The sequence below is a fragment of the Lotus japonicus genome, chromosome 1 (genome assembly GCF_012489685.1).
Source record: "Lotus japonicus ecotype B-129 chromosome 1, LjGifu_v1.2".
Taxonomy (NCBI): Eukaryota; Viridiplantae; Streptophyta; class Magnoliopsida; order Fabales; family Fabaceae; genus Lotus; species Lotus japonicus.
In genome coordinates, this window is record NC_080041.1 from 31731327 (window position 1) to 31740376 (window position 9050).

A 9050-nucleotide genomic window follows, 5' to 3' on the forward strand; every position below is an offset into this window, starting at 1 on the left:
CTGTTGCATAACCAATAACAACCTAGACACATTTTTCTACATTTGTGTTCACAATTACACCAATCTGGTAAAGAGAGACGCCCGAAGGTGTTATTATAAATTATAACACAAACTTTAGTGCGTAGCACAACGAAACCAATATACGGTAGTTATGATTATTTAGTGAACCATTATCTACTTAGGAGATATATAGATAGATCTATACTTAGGTTAGCTCTAGATGAAGTATTAATCAAGACGATTCATTGAAGTAGATCTTGTTTACTATTTAAAATTTCATTTTTTAGGGAAACGTGAGGTGATCCAATAATGTATACTCAACATACCTATTCTTCCTTCAAAAATCTGAGCAATTGTACTCCAGTTCTTCGAACCATGTTGCTTAACAAGTTGTGACAACTTTTTGTCCTCAGCGATCGTCCAATGCAAACAATAACAAATCTAGCGACCCTGACCACCAGCTGATCCAGAAGCTTTCTCCATGTCAGGTACTGCGGATGACATGGTTGCTAAGGACACCACAGTTATTTTGATTTAGGTCAAGAAGATTGAAATCTAAAGCAAGGAAAAGGGAAGACAAAATGAGTCTTATATAAGAAATTAAAGGGGAGTACGAGGGAGGGAGTGAAATCCCTTGTCCTTATTTAGTGTCTCACTCTGTGTTCCACCAATCAAATTGTATTATAACATTTATAAAAAATTTCTTTTAGGGTTAAAATAGTCATACTCACGCTTAGATGATATAATTTTATATAAAAAGACATACTAGGTATGCCATTAGAAATTTGGAAGTTTGTTTATTTTTCTTTTTGTTTATAATTGGAAGTTGATCATAAATATCTATTAAATAAATAAAAATATATTTATATTCAACTTTTCCTTTTTATAAGATTTTCTAACAACATTCCTTTTCTAACTATATTCATTCCTTTTTAGATTGTACCTTATAACTATTATTTTTTGAATCACCATGCGTCATTCCTTATTTTATAGTTTTTATAAAAGTGACATCTCTCCTTGATAAGAAAACAATGCTTAATTTTCTATATCTAGTAAGTTGCATCCTCAATACATTGAAGTAGTTCATAACCATGCATGTTTATGAAATTGATGAAGATTACCGATCAGAAATAGAACCGTTTGTGATCTACCATATATATTGTTTTAGTTTAAGATTCTACTCATTTGTTTTATATGTCACATGTCAATTTATTATTACTCTAAAATTAATGTAAATATTTGGGTTTCTCCCCGCAATTTAACTAAAGAAAATTAAGACAAACATTTCACTAACTAAATAACTTGCATAACTCTGAAGAAGGAAAAGTAGGAGTTTTTAGTCCAACTAAAAATATTTTAAATGCTATAATTTACTCCTTCCTAAAATCTAGTGGGGATAAGTTATCTAACATCTCTTTATAAAAATTACTTAGTGTTGGACAATCTGAAAGTGTATAGATATCTCCGGGTTTTAATATCGAATCCACAGGGACCGTGAGTGAGAATTATGGTGTAAGCTTGAAGTTTGTGAGTTTTGAAAGCAATAAAATTTCATATTTTGATTTGGTTGATTGTGATAAAAGGGTTTGCAAAATAAGCAAAAGTAAAGAGTTAAAATTATCAATTGATGGAAATGCTTTGGGTTATCGATCATCCAATCCTCTCTAGTCAACCTACCCTATGCATATGAAATCTTGATTCAATCCCTTGTTGTACTAGCCTAGTTACTCACTTATTGATTCCTCACATAAGCAATTCTCCAATACTAAAAACTAAGCCCAATGCCTTATGTACTCAGTCATTTATATGAGGATTTAGATCATGCAAATTCAGACAAAAAAACCCAACCCTTACTCAATTCCTAGTAGCAAGCATAGAGGGATCAAGTTCAACCCAAGTCACTAAACCACAACAATCTTCCGATATGATTATAGTCTAGCCTTTAGCAAGTGTGCACACAAGCTAATCATGCAATATAGAATTGAAATTCAAGGTAGATTGAAGAATAAAAGCATAGGGATAGGAATTAACAACTAGAGATTCATGAAATCACTTAAAGCCAAAGCTAAAACTAAATTAGCCACTCATGGCTAGGAAATCCATACAAGAAGAAATGTAAAGAAACCTGAAAATACAAGGTGGAAGCTTCCCACAAGCCCCAAAAGCATTTCCTAAGCTTCAATACTTGGTAAAATTATAAGAAAAAGTCATATCTCCTGAACAAAATGGCCTAAGGCCTTATTTATAGGCATTCAGGTCGAGCAGGGGCGCTCAAACCCATAAGGCAGAAGCTTGCTCCCCTCATCTGGAAAGCTGGCGCTTGAGCGTCAGGCATGGGTGCTTGAGCGCCAGACACACGTTCTGATGGTCTTTTAGGCTTCTTGTAACCCCCATGGACTGGACGAGACCTAGGGGCCCTCGCCCAGAGGCGCTTGCCTCAGGGCGGTGAGTGGGCCAGAGAGTTTGGGCCTTCCCGAGAGGCCCAACTTGTCCACTAAGGACGGTTAGGGGCACTAGGCCCAACCCCAAGCCTATAAATAGGGGGCGGTAACCAATTGTAAGAGACTCTAAGCTCATTGGAGAAATGAAAGCTTGAAATTCAGTTACTCTCTCTCTAAGCGGTTACGCTCTAAACTCTCTCTAGATTCTGGCATCACGATCCTTTCACTCTAGGTATCATACCTCATCTCTATTTTCTTGGATAGAACATTTGGCGCCGTTTGTGGGGATCGGTAGATTTCGATTCCCAGACTACGTGGATTGTGATTTCGTTGAGAGAAGTTTGATCTTTTGGAGAATTTTCTTTAATTTTCGTATTTCCGGTTGGATTCCCGGTTCGTGATCAGAATTTGATGACGACGCCGCGACGGAGATCTGGAGAAAAGACGCGGTTCCCCACCGCTCTGTGTACGAGGAAGGCAGCGACGAGAAGAGGTTCGTTGCGAAAAACCTAAGCAGTCGACTCCTCCTACGCCTTCACCGCCGCCTCCTCCTCCTTCTCTGACGCTTCCATTTCCCTCTCCACCGACCTCACCAGAGCGACGGGAAGCTCCGATCGCTGACGGAGATTGGAGGCGCCTGACTGGCAACATTGATGACATACGGCATCGGAATGATTACTTGCAGGAACAGTTGGAATATTGTCGCCTCGAGCAGTAAGACGAAGGAGAACGAGAAGCAGAGGCGGTCGCAGAGTTCGAACCGTTCTCCGCAGCAGTGAGGGAAGTGGTCATCCCAGACAACATGAAGAGCCTTGCTCTAGAAGCGTACAGTGGAGGAACTGATCTAAAGGACCATTTACTTTACTTTAGTGCGAAAATGGCGATAAGCGCAGCTTCCGATGCAGTGAAGTGCAGGATGTTTCCATCCACATTCAAAGGCACAACAATGGCCTGGTTCACAACTTTGCCTCGGGGGTCCATAGCGAAATTCCATGATTTCTCGTCCAAGTTCCTCATCCAATTCTCCGCGAGCAAGATCAAGCAGGTTACAATCGACGATCTGTACAATGTCCGTCAGTTGGAGCGAGAAACCTTGAAGCAATATATAAAGCAGTACAGTGCTGCATCTGTGAAGATCGAGGAGTTGGAGCCACGGGCCTGCGCCCGCGCCTTCAAAAATAGACTGTTGCCGGGAAAACTGAACAGCAAGTTGAGTAGAAGGCAATTGTGTTCCTCATAAAGTACAAGGCAATGCTATCAAAGCACAGTGCAACCGCCACCAATTTTTTTAATAAACATAACAAAACTAACAAATTTTTTCTAAGAAATCACGCAATAAAAGATATGCATTACATGGGTAAAAATTCTAGTATTACTAATAATATTATATTAACCAGGAATTTCCTGGCAGAACCTTTGCATGCGCACATCAAAACAGAAACTCTACCATAAAACCAAGAAGATTATTTTCGCTATATCTAGAGTAAGAGGATGTATAAGGAATATCAAATGGATAAAGAGTTGACACTCAAATTATTCATAGCAACTTGAAACCTAAATTGAAAGGCTTAATCTTATGAGTGAGCTAAATGCAGTCATGCATAAACATATCCCGCAATAGCTAAAACAATTCAAATGGAATATATCCGCTAATTAACCAAAAGTTATGTTCATATTGAGTAATTTAAATTACTACTTCACCAATCATCATGCTGAAGAGTCACCAACACCAAGAAAATCATAGAGAGGAGCCTCATTCCTTTCAACATCATCATTGGACTCCTCTGTTTGTTCTTTCTCTTGCTTGTGCTCCGCAAAAGAAGGAGTGCTCAGCTTTGACTCTCCGGAGGAGTTATCACAGCAACTCACCACGTCCTTTTCTTTCCCTCCATCATTATTATTAGCAGAATCTAGGTTCTCATAATCACTTGGAAAAACAATACTAATTGGAATAATTGGAAGCGCGAATGCGGCTACACCTTGAAAGCTTCTAAGGGATGAAGGGTTTGAGTGAAGAATCTTTGGGCGTTCTAAAGAGTTGTTGAACATATCTCCTCCTCCTTTGCTCAATGATGAACCCAATTTTATGAGAACTTTTTGTGAAGGATGTCATAAAAATGGAACCAAAAAACATTAGTAAGAAAGGAAAATATCATTATGGTTAGACGAATAAAAATAATAATTAATTAATTGATAGAAAGAAGTAATATAAAATACGGAAAAGGTTCTTTAAGAGTCTCAGGTCGCAGAAGTGCATGATAAATACCTCCAAATCCAAATACCGCAGAGAAAATTAAGTGAAGTACTCTAGAAACAAAGTATGGGAAGGTGTCTATAACCTCTCCCCCAGGACCGACCCCCCAACCTAGAGTAGCTAGATAATTGATAATTCCATTGCAAAGTTCCGCCTATGATTTTCACTCTCTGGTCTCCACTGTCTTCTCCCATGGCCAACGCCAGTTTCATGAATCCATCGCATGGTACTGCTTCAAGCCTTAAACCGTAGTTTTCCTCTTTTCCCTTTGTTTTCTCTCTTTGGTACCTCTTCTTTGCCAAGGACTCTGGAATTATTAAAGCCAGTCACAAATATTACCATCTCCTACTTTTTAAACAAAAACTCCAATGGTCTCTCTAATCAACGTGTATACATGTGGAAATTTTTTGCTGGCAATAACAAGTTTCCATCTTTTTAGGGTTTTTCTCCTAAAAGCCACAAGGAACACACCAATCAATTTTCTTATATCACTTCCATCGAATTCAAATCTTGGAGCGGAGTTTTGAACAGAGAAACAGGTTCAGTGCAGAGAGAGGGAAGGAAGAAGACGTGAATTTAACTCCGTTAACTTCTATTTTATGAGGTGGAATAAATTTACAGATGTTAATACCTAATTGGTAAACTGGATAGCAAGGATTTAAAGCACTGGATGTAAGTTTTGCCCATAATCAAAGGTGCTAGAAATACAAAGAAAAGCTCCACTAATAAGTTGTTTTTGTGCTACCAAAAAATTCTGCCAATGTGAATTGGGCTAGATGGTGTCTAAGGCCCAACTTGGCCTAAAGTGAACAAACACCCCTAATGAATGTATATACAAGTCCAAATTTTTAAGGGGCCGGTGGCATACATGCTCTAAGCCCAATTTTAACTCTATGTAGCCTCTATATATTGACCTAATTTAAATTTTAAGTAGGCTCCCATACTTTGACCAAGAAAAAAAGTAGGCTCCCATACAAACTCAAAATAAGAAAATACAAAGAAAGACTGATATTGGAAATTATGCTTAAATAATGATTGTAATAATTAAGCTTTGTAATGTCCATCTCATGCATGTTTCATAGGTTCTTGCTTTGATTTTTCTTGAAAAGTTCTATCGATTCTTATCTTGCTCTTTAACTCTTAACATTTCAACTTAATACCAAACTTAAGGATCCTTAAAGAATTTTATCGAAAGTCTAAAATGATTTTTAGATATATTTATAAACCAAAATCAATGGTACGTAAACAATTATATACAAGGACTAAAGTGTGATTTTACCAATGATTGCTGCTCAAACACTAGCTAACTTTCAAATAAAGAAATAAAAATGTAACTAATCAACACTTCTTCGAAAAATCATTAAGACGTACATATTTTTCTTGTCCCGCACTTCAACTATCTTGTTTTTTCAATGTTTTGGTCCGTTTTGGATAAGATGTAGCGAAAACGATTAGGACATAATTACTAAAATAAACACACTTGTTTGGATGTTATTCACTTGGATGATTACTCTTTCTTTTTACTAATCAGTAAGACGTACGTGGTTGATTACATATTTCACATATTTGATTCATTTCACACCATAACTCACAACAACTATTTCATACACTTGTCATCCCCCCACTAGATGGTGCATATACAACATACAAGTAAGTTAGCAAAGGTTAATATTTTATGTGGAAACAACAAAGTTATTTGGTTCTCGAAGAAAATTATGTTACTTTGGGTTGAAATGTTTTGGTCATCATTTTACTCGAGAATTAAGGGGTGATGTGTCTTTTTCTCTTGTCGCATGCTCTTTGTAGATTTCACGCGGTAGCACCAAAGGAAAAGAAAAAAACAATGTCCACCGATATTGTCTACCAATATTGGTAATGGTGGCAAGTAAGGTTTGAATAAAGTTTGAAGTAGGAAAAGGAGACGACTTGCAGAACTCTGACTTCGTCAAAAGTGAAGTATTACTATTTCATTTCTTTTTAGTGTTTTGGGTATTAAAAGATCATCGGTTACTTTAATTTATACTTAATATAGAAAGTCTTTTCAATGTTTTTTTTTAACGACTTTTCAATGTTATTTTATGCAAAAATGAAAATGAAGTATGTCGGTTCTATATATTTATTTTAGTGTAAACTATATTAACCAAACTATTCTCACATTCAATAATCTTGAGGTTAATCTCTCGTTCACGGTTAGCGTATTAAACGTTAATGAGCTGATTAATGAGTTTTTCTATTCATTAAAGTTGAGAATTGAAATTCAATCACTTATTTAACAAATGAATTGAAGTGTTGAACCACTACGACAATCCACTTAGTTGAGGTTTAAATTCCAAAAAAAAACTTAAAAAGGAAAAAAAAAAGTAATTGAATATTCTTCTTACGAAAATATTTTAATTTTCTAAAATTATATGAATTTAGTTTCGGTTTCAATTTTTGTAAAATCGAATCGCTGGCATTTTAAAAATTAATATAAATTATTCTTTACGGAAATATACTGTAACATATAATCTAGACTAATTAAACATTTTTCCTTAATTTTATTTAGATATTCCGTTCTATACCTTCGAAAAGAAAGACACAGGAGTTGGTCCCTCCAAATAACAAAAAGAAAGAAAAGAAGGACACAACGCGGAATTGGGATGATGAAAGATCTTACGTCACAAGCCATGGTTGAATTTTTATGTTCTGTTTTAAGATTTTTTTTTATGGCTTGCTTGTGAGTTGTACCCATGCTATTGGCTATTGCCCTGTCGCATTCCTTAGGTGGCAATAAGACTGAAAATAACATATTGGTTCTATTTTGTTTTTGTTGTATTTTTAGGGTTCATTTACTATACACAAAGAAATGTTTGTGTAAAGTTGCACAAACCTAAATTGATCTGTTATCACAAGTTTAATAGCAGGTCACCCTTTCTTAATTTAAATTGGGTTAAAATAAAAAATACAAAAAACACTAAATCTGTCATCACCATCCTTAAACTTCTTTCATCTAAACTCTAAACTCTAGATATTCATCTCACTCTTCATCTTCTTCATTATGCATCTACTAAAACATTTTTCAGATTAGAACCCCCAAAAACCCAGACCACACCACCACCGCTGAACCAACACCGCGCCACCACCGCACCACCACCACCAAGTTTATGTATTTTTCTTTGGATCTGGCCCTTGTTCAACATTGAAGCTCAAAGATGAGAAAAAAATGTGAAAGCTTCAAGCTTTTCACCCAGATCGGAAAAGAAAGCTTCAGATCTGGCCTCAACATCTGAGTCTGTGGCACGCTATCATTCCTCCTTGCTCAAGCCCAGCCGCAGCTCCTGGTCCTCTTCCATGGCAGAATCGGTAAATTGAAAGCTCATGCCCTTTCCTACGCTGCAGTTATTTTGGTTGTGGGAGCAATGAACTTGACAAAACCCAGAAATTACAGGTTTGCACCGCCAAAATGAACTTGGGTGATGAGGTGGACCTGGAGGATTATGTTTCTCGACCTGTCAAAATTAGTGCTGCGGTGATATCTGCCATTTGTCAAGAAGCAGGAATGTCAAAGTCCATTGTTAGAGCGAGAGGAAGAGACGAGGGTTGAGGCAAGAAACGCAGATCTCAGAAGAAAAACCCAGCTTACACTCAACAAGTTTCCACCTTGCTTATTCGACTTCTGAAAGAGTTTTTCATTTGTGCTAGTTTCTTTTAGTTGCAGAACTCATGTAGTTAAAGGGTACATTTCAAGAGTAGTGTCTAGGTTGTGTAATATTCACGAGAAATTATACTATATGTTTTGTTCTTAATTTCTCTTCTTTTCTGGATTTTATTGTTAGAGGATGTAGGTGATAATAATAAAGATTAGAGATTAAGGACGATGTGATTATATTTTTACAATAATTAATTTCATTTTAAAAAAAATGATTTAACTTGTTGTAACTTGTGATAACAGGTCAACCTAGGTTTGTGTAACTTTACACAAACATTTCTTTGTGTACAGTAAATGAACCCGTATTTTTAAGATGGAATGGAACTCGACCTAATCTATATAACAAAACCACAAGGTTTAATATACAAGAGCCTATGAAACTAAGTCTTGTGTCTTATATATGGAAGGCTTAATTGCAGTTTTGATCCCCGACATTTACCCATTCCACGATTTTAGTCCCCCACCTAATTTAATTACATGGATGGTCCCCCACATTGCAGGCCGTGTGCAACGTTAGTCCTACCGTTTATTTCTTAACGGAGGAGGCTGACGTGGATGCCAATTTGGAGAGAGAAAGAGGTCTGAGGAGAGAGGAAAGCACGTGAAACTCACGTGAGACCTGCAACGTTCTTCTTCTTCCCTCTTTCTCCTTTAAAAACAGAGCACC

At 36.7% G+C, this 9050-nt stretch overlaps 1 long non-coding RNA gene across 1 annotated transcript; it reads left to right on the forward strand.

Annotated features, from left to right (window-relative positions):
• The first annotated feature begins 7674 nt into the window (after positions 1–7674).
• On the forward strand, positions 7675–8613 carry LOC130731793 (uncharacterized). Its single transcript, XR_009016827.1, has 2 exons — positions 7675–8037; positions 8123–8613. It is a non-coding gene; the product is annotated as an uncharacterized LOC130731793 (long non-coding RNA).
• The last annotated feature ends 437 nt before the right edge of the window (positions 8614–9050 follow it).